Source organism: Buteo buteo, chromosome 1, assembly GCF_964188355.1.
Source record: "Buteo buteo chromosome 1, bButBut1.hap1.1, whole genome shotgun sequence".
In the NCBI taxonomy this organism is placed as follows: Eukaryota; Metazoa; Chordata; class Aves; order Accipitriformes; family Accipitridae; genus Buteo; species Buteo buteo.
Genome location: NC_134171.1, coordinates 46,766,373 through 46,777,593, shown reverse-complemented (window position 1 = coordinate 46,777,593; position 11,221 = coordinate 46,766,373). Strand labels below are relative to the sequence as shown.

Here is an 11,221-nt window from a genome sequence, read left to right as displayed (position 1 = left end):
GCCAGAGAAAACACAGCTTGGAACTATGTCCTGAATTTTCCATTGGGTTTATTATTTTTCAACTCCGTAGTTTGGACTCTCATGTAACTGTACATTCCCCTTTCCAGAGAAGAATCTTCACTAGTTGTGTGTGTTATTGTTCTGTCTGGGCTTCAGAAGAAACAATGTATTTGAATAATCAGTAGAAATTGAATTGTAATTTAAAAGAAAGTCAGGTGGTCTCTCAATGCTTCCCACTGTGTGAGTAAGGAATGCCTTCACATTGGTCATACAGAAAGCAAAGTTTAGACTTTTGTTCTCCCTTGTAGAATAAGGGAAAGGGTAAACAAAGAAAATCAATTATAAATGTTCCATTAATAAGGATGAAGATGGAATATATCTGTCATTGGGAAAAACCCTGGCTTGATTCCCAAGGGACTGCCTCTCAACAGTTTTGGCTTAGCAGAGGCGTTTGAGCAGGCTATTCTTGGTCAGATAAAGAGAGACGCTGCTGGCAGCACACACTCTGTGGAGACTTGAAATCTCTGCAGTATGCTCCCTAGCTTGGTCCAGATGCACCGATTCTCTAGGCACAGTGAAAGACATATTTATTTGATCAAGGTTTTGGAGAAAGCTGTGGGTATATTCCCAGAATGATGAAAGGAGGAAGAGATGATGGTAAGAATGATAATTATTTAAATAACACTGAGACTGGTTTTCCTTTTGTTTCACTGTTACTGCTGAAATATTAATTATAAGCTAGGGCTTTACATTTTATTTATACTAATGTAAATAAACAATCATATGAATCCTAGCAGTCTTATTCCCCAGTAAGCACATATGCTGGTAGGGTATACTTAAAAGCACAGAACCAAATCATTGCTAAATACAGATCCATTGCTTGAATTTACAACACCCTTTAGGGAATTAGTGTCCTCCCACTCCCTCAACAACAACAGAAATAGTTCATCCTACTGGCCAAACAGTAACTTCCAGATGACAATAATTTGACCAGCTGAAGCTGGTGGTTAGGATTACTACTCGTGGTGGATATGATTAAGCGTATTTTGTGTAAGGTTTCAGAGAATCAAGGCCAAAATTGGCCTTGTGACCCTGTGATGAACATCTTTAACCTGACTTAAACCATATAACCATATAGCAAATAGCAGGAGTTGTGGTTGGTATTGCTCTGATTAACTCTTTTCAAATTAATTCCATGTGCGGACTTTCTTTTTCTGGAGTTCCTGGTTCCAGTTTAACTAGAACATCCCAACTGCTTTCCAGTATAAAATGGCCACAGCTGGCGTTATCTAGGAATAGCTATTTCATGGTGGCTTAATGAAAAGCATAAGCAGGTCCGAGACGTGTGTTTACAATAGAACCTATTAATTTCCACATCAGCTGAAGGTACTCTGTGATTTTCAGGAGGAGTGAGCCGCTCAGAAAACAGAGCCCCAGGGCCAGTGATTCTAAATCAGTGATAAGAAGGCTTTCTATTCTGTTTTAAAACTGATAAGTCAAGCCAGACCGAGTGCTAAATATTAATTTGTGAACGAGAAATGGAGAAATAACGAAAAGCTTAAGCTCTTACAGACTGTAATTTCAAACATTACTCCAAATGCAAATATGTCTCTCTGGCTTATTTTACTTCCATTATTTTCTTCAAAAGATGGAGGCAGAGTTTCAGCATCATGAACTGCGTTCCATCTGTCTTCCATTAAATATATCTCCTCTTGAAAAGCACCACATGGCAGTCAGTAAACAGAGGTAACTACTCATCAGGGACAGCATAGGTATCAACAGTTCCTTCATCTCATTGCTGTTTTTTTGCCTTTTTTTTCTGCCTGTCTTTAGAGAAAAAGATATCTCAGATATCTCCTGGATATGCCCATGCAAACAGCAATCACAACATTCACCTGCTTGGTGTAGGAATCCACCCTGAGAACTACCTTGAGATCACCATCTAATATGAGCCACCAGCACTGGGTGGGATGCCACGTGCCGTTTCTTTGCAGCACCACCAGCTTAAGCCCCTCTGCCTGCCTACCTGGCGCTGCCCACGGCACCAGAACAACTGCTTCTCAACCGCATGGTAAAATGTTTGGGGTTTTTTCCTGGTTATTTTTAACACAGATTGGTTCGCTGATCTCATTTTCCATGTGGCCTTGGTGGGGGGGCTTGGGGAGAAACAGTTGTGCCAAAACAAACAGTGCAAGATGGGAACAAGTGGCTGAAGGTCAGAACTGCTGAGCCACCATCGTCCCAAGGAGTAGGAGGACTGCACCCGGAGCGGTGCTCCCACCCTGGCATGTACACAGATGTAAATGCCTTTGGGTCCCTAGGGGGACTGCGTGCAAACCAGGGGCTACAGCACTCAGCAGGTGAAGGCTGGTGCAGAAGGATGGTCGAAGTCTTTCAATCTAACCCTCCTGGAGGCTCTGAAATCACAAATAGCCCATCAGTAGCGGCACTTGCATAGAGCATGGAAGTTCAGACTCTTGTATAGTCATGGTTCTTCTTTAGCACTTGCCTTCTTTACATATATGTTATAAAGACAGAGATAATGGGGCCTTTCACACAAGAAGTGTCATTTTAATACCCCAGTTAGATATCTTCAAAAGGTAACATGTATCACCTACGCCATACTTCCAGTAGTATTTTTATTTGCTTAGATTTTTCTCCTGAATTTGATTAAGAGCCTGAGGCTGGAAGAGAGCAGAAGACATAAAAGCAAGCTCTACCCTCCTGTCACCTGCTGACAGTCATTCAAGCAGTTAATCAGGATCCTCTGTGAGAATGACTGAAATGATAGAGTGAAGAAGTCCTGCTTGGTCAGGTTTATCATTCAGTTTATCATCTTTGCTTCCTTGAGAAGATGGTTTCTGAGGCTATATGAGAAGGTCAGACCCCTTTTGACCTTAGGGTTTCCAGTTGGATCAGGAGATCAGTAGAAATTCTAGGACACAGCTGTGGAGGTATGCGAGTGCACTATTTTTTTAAAAATTGGATCATGAAAAGAGAGTTGTATATTTTCTTGAAATCAGAACCAAGAAGCTTACAGATACTATTATATAAATCAATCCTATTTTATTTGTAAGGAATTATTTAAGGGATTTTTTAAAAAAATTAATCTTCTGATCTTTAAACCACTGGAAATGGAACAGTAATCATAGGCCTATCTGGAATATTAGGAACCTGAAACATAGATGCTTGGCTCTTTATCTTAGGAGTCCTGGAACGCGTATGAATAATATGCTAATTGTGAACCAATCTGCTAACTTGTAAATCTGCAATAACACACTTGCTCCATTACATGCAACAGAACTCTATAAATAATCAGGTGAAATTTACTTTTCCCTTTACAAGATATCAGTGTCACTAATAGTAAGCTGTGCATTCTCGATTAGCGATTATGTTGCTGCGATTAAGTTACTTCTAGTGCTTTAAAAATAACCTTGCCTATTCCTCTTGTCTCAGAACTGCCTGGCAGAAATCATTCACAGGAGCAATGCCTGTGTCACACAATACCATTGCAACGTTATTGGATTAAGGACAGTCAGCAAGAAGAGTCCAAAGCACTTTCCAAGATTAGTTTCTCAGGAAAAGTGCTTTCCCCAGAAAACCTGTGCTCCTAAGAAAGTGTAATCCACCATCTACTGAGAGTAATAGCAATCTTACCGTGATATTAGATAAAAAGCAGGGGAGAAAAGCTCTTTGGTAGAAAAACCTCTTAGGACAGCATGTAGCACAGTGGTTGGATCGAAATAGGTTTATCCAACTTGACATTTTTCTGAAACTTGCTCTATTTTTTAATGGTATTAACAATGCTGCAGAAGAGTTGAGTAGGTAAACTGACAGGCTGGTTTTGTCACTGGGTGTTATTTATACAACTTACACCATGCAATTCTACCGCTGTGTGCCCCTTCTGACAAGGAGTGGGGATGGTATCGTGTTAGCTCATAGCAAACAGGCAGCTCAGCATGACCTCCAGATATTATGCCACTGAATATGTTGGTGCCGCACCTATATCTTGAATATTGTGTGCTGTTCTGGTTCCCCATTCTTACCAATCTCATGAAATGATCTGTTCAAATGAGAAAAGGTACTGAAAGTGGTTGATGTGGATGTACTTACCTACCTGTGCCATTCTGTTATTCTCAACAGCTGAAAACTAGCAGTAATCTGGAATCAAAGACAATGTATTTGACTTCATTATTTTCAGGAAGTCTAAATAATTTTTTTTCTCTCTCTCTCTCTCTCTCAGAAATGACTCAAGAGGCTGTAGTAGAGAGCTGTTAAATAATGACCTTTCTGAAGAAGATGAATAAGGAGCAGTTGCAACATTTCATAAGCCAAAACCTAGAATTAAATTGCTAGAAATAGATTTAAGACATCAAAGGAAATTCTTTTTCATGCAGTTCATAGCTAAATTGAGTCACCTTTTACCACAAAGAAGTTGCACAGCAAAAACTGTGAATGAGATTTAAGAGCAATTCTGGCAAGGATATTAGATGATATGAATTCTTAATCTGACCCCAAACTGCAGGTTTTATGTTCCTGTGACTTGTACCCCAACAGCAGAAACTACTGCTGTGGATAGCTTGAAGAGCACATACTCATTATTCAGGGCTACTGGAATACATATACTGTATTGTAACTCAACTTATATCATCCAGATATTGTTTCTAGTATCTTGGCAGTTAAGGAAGAAATAGAATGTCGAAGTACAATTTGTACAATTCTTGTTTAATTATTACAAGATACAAGTACACCGAAATGTATCAGTCTCTAAATCTGTACTATTAAAAAAATCATTATTAGTGTGAATCTATATATAGACCATCACTATAATTTAAAAGCAGGCTCCAAGACAAATTCGGTTTCATTTAATAAAGGTACATTTTTTTTAGTCCATCAGTTTTATTCTTGAGTCTGCTCTTTTATACTGATGCATTTGAAATTCAAATGGAGCTGTGGTAGGATAACATCTCTGTAATTGCTGTTAACTAGAAACACCAAGAAATCCTTGCTGGCGCTCAGCAGGAGGTTTTCATTCAGCCCCTGGACCAGAACCTCGTTCTCTCCTCAGATACTTTTTCTTCAATATGCGGGTGCGGGGCACACTTTTTAAGTAATGAATGAGAGCTGCTGAGCAGGGCACAAAAGCTTCCAAATTGAAAAAGTATCCGGTTCATGTTACCGTCTCTGGGTGTGCATGCATGTGTGTGCCTGACACACAATAAATAAACTCTTGTGGTTGAAAAATACCCAGATACTTACTTGGTATAAAAAATGTAAACAACGAAAGTTGGGGGTTTTTTCTATTTAGGCATCGAACTGTCCAATGAAACAAAAACTATCGTGCCATGCAACATACATTTTTTCCCGCTGCTTAATGTTGCGTTGTCCGTGCTGTTTGTACTTTAGCCACCGATCTATCATGTCAAACAAGGGTTCACCGGACAAACACTGGCCACGCAGGTGCGCAGTAGCGCTGCCCTTGCCCTGTCCCTGCGGGACCTGCAGTCCTGCCCCAGGCTGAGGCAGCATCCCTGCTGTGCGAGGGGCTCCCAGACCCCAGCGCCATCACCCACCCGAGACTATCACCCTTGCCCGCACGCGGGCTTCCCCCCGCCGAGGCTCTGTGGTGGGAGGAGGGCATGGCGTGGGCTCTCCTTGCCTGGGAAGGGTCTAGGCCCTGCTGCTCCTGAGCCCACCGCCGTGGTGGCTGCAGGCTCTTCCCCCCACGCAGGCGCTGAGGACTGATGCTTCGTGGCGTATCATCCCCTCGGCTCTGCGAGCGTCCCTGGCGCTGGCCGGGCCCGATTCCCACCACTGGCAGAGCGGCAGCCCTGGGGCGGCATCTTCTGCAGGTGTCCTTGGAGAGCTGGCTCCAAGTGAGGGCCACATCCCCTTCCGTGGGTGCAATAAGTGTGCTGGAGACTGCCCGTTGACAAGTAAAATGACTTGTCTTTAGGAAACCAGAGTTGCAGAGACCCTGACTTTTGGGGTTTCAGCTCCTGTTTGCTGCTTTGGGGGGGTCTTTATCCAAAAAGGTGGCTCCTGGGCAGCACCTGTGGCCCTTCAGGGTCCTCCGCTCCGTGAAAGATATCTAAGTGAGGACATGCAAGTCTTTTTCTGGAGTTACTTTTTCTCTGGTTCACCCAGTAATCTTGTTGAGATTTTTTGTTTTGGTGCTAGCAAAATATATGGAATAAGAGAGCCCCAGACAAAAAAAGTCTGGCTGGCGTGCCTGTCGGAGCTGTCTTGATTTCTGCTGATCCTCCAGCTGCTGGTTCCATCTGTTGTCTCCTGCTTTTTCTTTCACTTGTAAACACCTTAGGGCACGAGCCATTTCTACGTGTGTGCGAATCCAAAGGGACCGGTATGGTGCAATACAAATCCTCAGTGCTTCAGCAATACATACAATATTAAAAATGCTTAGCAAGAGGTTTCTACTGTATTTCCAACCACATCTGAAATAAACTTCTAATTAATGAATAATCAAGCATAGCGCAGTGTTCGTTAACACTCTAGTTAAGCATACATGGCAGCTCTGATTTGTGTTCTGAGGCCTTTTTATTGTTGCTTTAATAGTTTTCTTTTCCCCAACCATCCCTAAAGGGCAGTATCTGAGCATTTGATTGGCAGTGCATGTCTGTGCATGCTTGCTAGCAAATCCTGATCTTCTGAGTAAGAACTGAGCTGGTGGACACTGGCTCTGAATCATCAAGGGTTACTTGTTCAACAACATTTTGCTCCTGGCTCCTCCTCTTGACCCTTGAGCTGCTCCTCCCAGTGTGACTTGTCTCAGGTCCCTCCTCCTCTTCCCAGTCTAGTCTCCCATTTCTCACTCCTCCTCCCTTTACTTTCCCAATAGCCTCTTCCCCAAGCCTTTCAGCCAGATTGTTTTGTGCTCTGTCAAGCCAGGGCAGGAGCACACCCAGCCTCTGCTGGGCATCTTCAGCCTCCTGCTGTCATCCACAGCGGTCATCCACGATGGTGGGCTGCGCCACCTTGCAACTGGGAGGCAGTGCCCGCAGACAGGCTCAGAGGATGGCTTTGGCCTCGAGCCCTCATGTCCATGGAAAAGTGTAGCCATTTAAAATACCAGTGTAGTTGAAGAGGTGTTATACTTACACAAGCGATGCTACACCTACTAGGTGTGTTTTTGTTGGTATTGATTTTCATACAGGAAGGGGGATAACCTTTGTTTTTCTTGTTTGTCTTTACGCTATGCAAGCTTCTTCCACAATTAATGGTGTGTGTCTAATCATGAAAGTAATAGACCACCCTTCTAACTGGCACCGTTATATTTTGTACAGAAAGAGCCTAATAAGTCACACAAAGATAAAAGATGGGAAAATATGACTGCCGTGTCATTGGACTACAGATTAAATCATATGACTTCAAGATTTTCAGCAGCAACAAGAACAGTAATGTCATTAAAAATGTTTGCAAAAGTACATCCAGTTTTGAAGCAGCCCCATGGCAGACATCAGGACTTCCCCAGGCCTTACAAACAAGCTGTCTTGCTGCAGTGGTCTGTTTCTGAGATGGAGGGAGATATGAGGCAACACTGCAGCTGCAGCACATGTTTTGCTTTTCCTACCTGCTTAGACTCAGTAGCTTGTTTTATTTTAAAACAGAGTTTCTAAATGAACAACTGTGATAGCTGGGTGCAGCAATCTATGAATACTAGAATATATGAACTTGCTGCCAAGGTTTTTGCTGAAAGGCTGGGGAAAAAACCCTTATGTTTTGCTTACTGGGATTTATTGGTAGCACTATTAATGATGCTATTTATTTGGTACCAATGCCGTTGTAGGTGGTGCGAAGATTGTAAGCCATGCTAAAGACTTTAACTTTAATATGTGATTTCCATGCTTCCCAAGGTTTGACTCTGAGGATTGTGCTTTGTCTGTTACTACACAGCGTGGTTTTGTTTTGGGTTTTTTTTTGCTGTGAGAATGAATATGTTTCTTGGTACTTATGGCAGGTCTGAATTTGGTTAAAAAAAGCCCTAGAGGTCTCAGGCAAGTTATTGTTTTATTGGAGTATTTATCAGCTTTGTCTACATTTGAATCACTTCTCTCAAGCACAAGTTAGGGCAGTGACACAGTGAAATGCATCCAAAATAACAGCCAAATGAATGCTAGTACTACGTTCACTTTTGCATGCTACAGATCTCTTAACGCCCCTGCTTCCAGTTGCCAGTCTCTCTGCTGTAGGTTGCCATCCCTGTAGTGACTGACTGAATGCCACGTATCCCCACCCAGGTGAATAGTGTTTGCTTCAGTCCACAGTGTTGCATCTCAGCTTCAGTTGTAAAGATTTTGGGTTAAGATGCCAGGCTCTGGACTGGAACAGCTGAGGTGTGGACACATGCTCTTCTGCCATCCCTCCTGCAGAGAGGGGGAGGTCAAGAAATCAAATGCTGGGATTAGTAACACGATATACCACGGTAGGAAAATTCACCAGGGCTCATCTATTGGATCCCAAACACTTCTGAAGGCATACTCAAAGTCTTCTGCTTTGCTGTAGGGTTGGGGGTGTGTGTGTGTGTGTTGTTTTTTTATTATAATTTTTAAATTTTTTTTATTTTTTAATTTCAGTGGACTGAGCTCCTTCATGAATTATGTTCCAGTGAGCCATGGTAGAGCTGACCTGTTCTCCCTGGGCTCGTGGAGTGAACCACAGCAAGACATTAAGGGGACTAACAGAACTCTGAAGTAGATGACCTGCAGCCACATTAATTATTGATCATGTTAGCAGTTGATGAGTTGTGCTAAATTGATCTGTGGCAAGATAATGTGAATTAAAAGCCACTTAAATATTTAATTCTGGGCTCTTCCTAGATGGCAGGAATTTGAATGAAAGGCTACACATAAGTCATGACTCGAATCAACTTTTCAGTAAAGACAAGCTGTCAGAATAAAAGGTACTATCTAAATGTAAATCATGATTTATTAGAGGAGAATTTCTTGCATGTAAACATTTTAATGGAGGACCGGAAACCTTTCCAGATTAAATTCTCTAGAGTGATGATGATATACAGAGATTTTCTTGTTATTAGTTCAATTCCTGCATATTTTACTTTAATTAAACGTTGCGGCATCCAAGGTAGCGCATGAGGCACTGTAGGGAGAGAGAGAGACTGAAAGCCTGTAGGAAGTGAAGGAGGACTGCTGGCTGAAACTCCATATGTTTGCTGCAGCATTGCAACGCTGTACAGCTGGAACACAGCTTGAGTGAAATGAATCCGTAGATGACTGGTGAGAGGAAGTAAGGGGTCTAGTTCTGACATTGGAGATATATGTGTGTGTGTGTATATATATATATCAGGCAAAAGAATTTGCTGATGACTCTGCACAGGGGCTCATAATAGTAGGGGAGGACTCAGGGAGCTAGCGCTCTGCATGTCAGCAGCACCAGTTAAAGTGCCTTTGACAGGGAGATAAGTCCTGTTGAATAAAAAGGTCGGCATCACTCCATCTGAAGAAGAGCCACTCAGATCTCCTCAGCATGCTCGGATCATACTGCATTGCCCCACAAACTTTTTTGAAGGACTTTGTGGTATCGTTAATACAGTTTTGAAGGTCGGCACACATGCTCGGTTGGCTTAGGTGCCGCAGTTCCAAATAAATCCTTCCCTGGCTTCTCCCAGCCTCTCCACAGAGAAACATCCTTAATGAAAAGCAGGCCTGGTCCTGAAGTAGAAACATGCTTTAGTTCAGCATGATAGCGTGTACAGGCTAGAGTTATCTTTAGTGAGAAGGGGAGGCTCCTGCCTACTGCAGTTTCTTCCCTCCCTTTCATCTCACTTCATTCCTCCATGTACCAGAGAGCATTTTGGCAGTTGAGGGTATTTGTCTTTTTTTTTCTCACCCTTCACAAAGGCTGTCCTCTGCTTAACATGCACATTTTTTCCTTTGGAGCCATTTTCCTCCGTAGGCTCTCTGAGCTGGCCAGACGCCAAACAGTAGGGTGAGCTGCATGAAAAAGCCTTGATCATTGACAGGCTGTCTTACAATTTCTTTCTTGTATTCAAGATGCAGATGGATGTTATTAGAAAGGTTTTTACTTCGAATGTGTGCGGCTTGTCCACATGCCCGAGATTAGTGCTCAATACTCGTATATGCTTTCCATCCTCAAAAGGGCTTTACAAGTGTCAGCCCTCAGAACGCCCCTGCGACGTAGGTGCACGCGTTTTGTTGTATGTTTTATAACAAGGAGGGACACATGTTAGTGACTTGTTCAAAGATGTATCACACAGCAAGCATTATAAAGGAAGGAAATCTTTACGCTTTCCTAATATTCTTCTCTGATGTTTTCGTGTCTAAAAAATTCATGAGATTTCACCGTGGCAGCGTGGTTTTCCATATGAAAGAAGTGATTAGTGACAGCAAAAATTAAGATGTATCTCAGGTTATAGTACTACTAGATAAATATGCAGCATTTCTACAGTTTATTAGGCCAAATTTCCTGCTGCACTAAGCTTCAATTAATGCAGCAGAACGGGACCCTAAAGGGATCATCAAAGAGACTCAAGTTTGATAGAAGATTTGGAGCGCTTGCCTCAAACCATACTTCAAAACAGAGGAAATGATTTTAGGAGGAGTGATGAAAAATGCCTGTCTTCTCAGTTGAAAGGGCAGTGCAGGATTTTTTTTCCCCTGCTTTAACTGCAGGACTATAATTAAAACAGCTACAGTAACAGCAACAGTCCCAGTATGAACTCCCTTCCACTGAAAGTTCTTGTGATATTGTATCTCATCTTGGTGAGGGGGCTGAAATAAGCTGTAGCTGTGAAAGGCATCTTTATAATTATGTATTCGCACCGAGCTTCTACTGGCATGACTACGCTGGCATGCTTTACCTTGCACAGACAAGCCAATGAACATTTCAAGTGTTGACCAGCATACATAATCTGGCTAGGGCCAAGATCACTCTGTGAGATGTGGTTTCTAAACTAGGTCGGCAAGCCCTTAAAGGATGTCTAATAATCAGTATTAAGGGTCTCTGTAGCCTCAGTGAGCCTCAGGGCCTGTAGAGGTAGCTGGAGGAAACTGGCTTGGAAAACAGTAGCCACCTTAGCTCAGTAAGGAATAGTTAATAAGGCTGTGAGATGGTGAGGTGCTTGTCCCGAATAAATGAGCAGGGGCTGGCTGGTAGGAGACTGCAAGCACAAAGATTTGTTTGACATACATACACCTACTTTATGCTTTCTGGGTAAATAGGT

At 42.5% G+C, this 11,221-nt stretch overlaps 1 long non-coding RNA gene across 1 annotated transcript; it reads left to right on the top strand.

The window, feature by feature from the left end:
• Positions 1-499: 499 nt before the first annotated feature.
• Positions 500-4,893, top strand: LOC142031592 (uncharacterized). Its single transcript, XR_012650570.1, has 3 exons — positions 500-657; positions 1,834-2,071; positions 4,244-4,893. It is a non-coding gene; the product is annotated as an uncharacterized LOC142031592 (long non-coding RNA).
• The last annotated feature ends 6,328 nt before the right edge of the window (positions 4,894-11,221 follow it).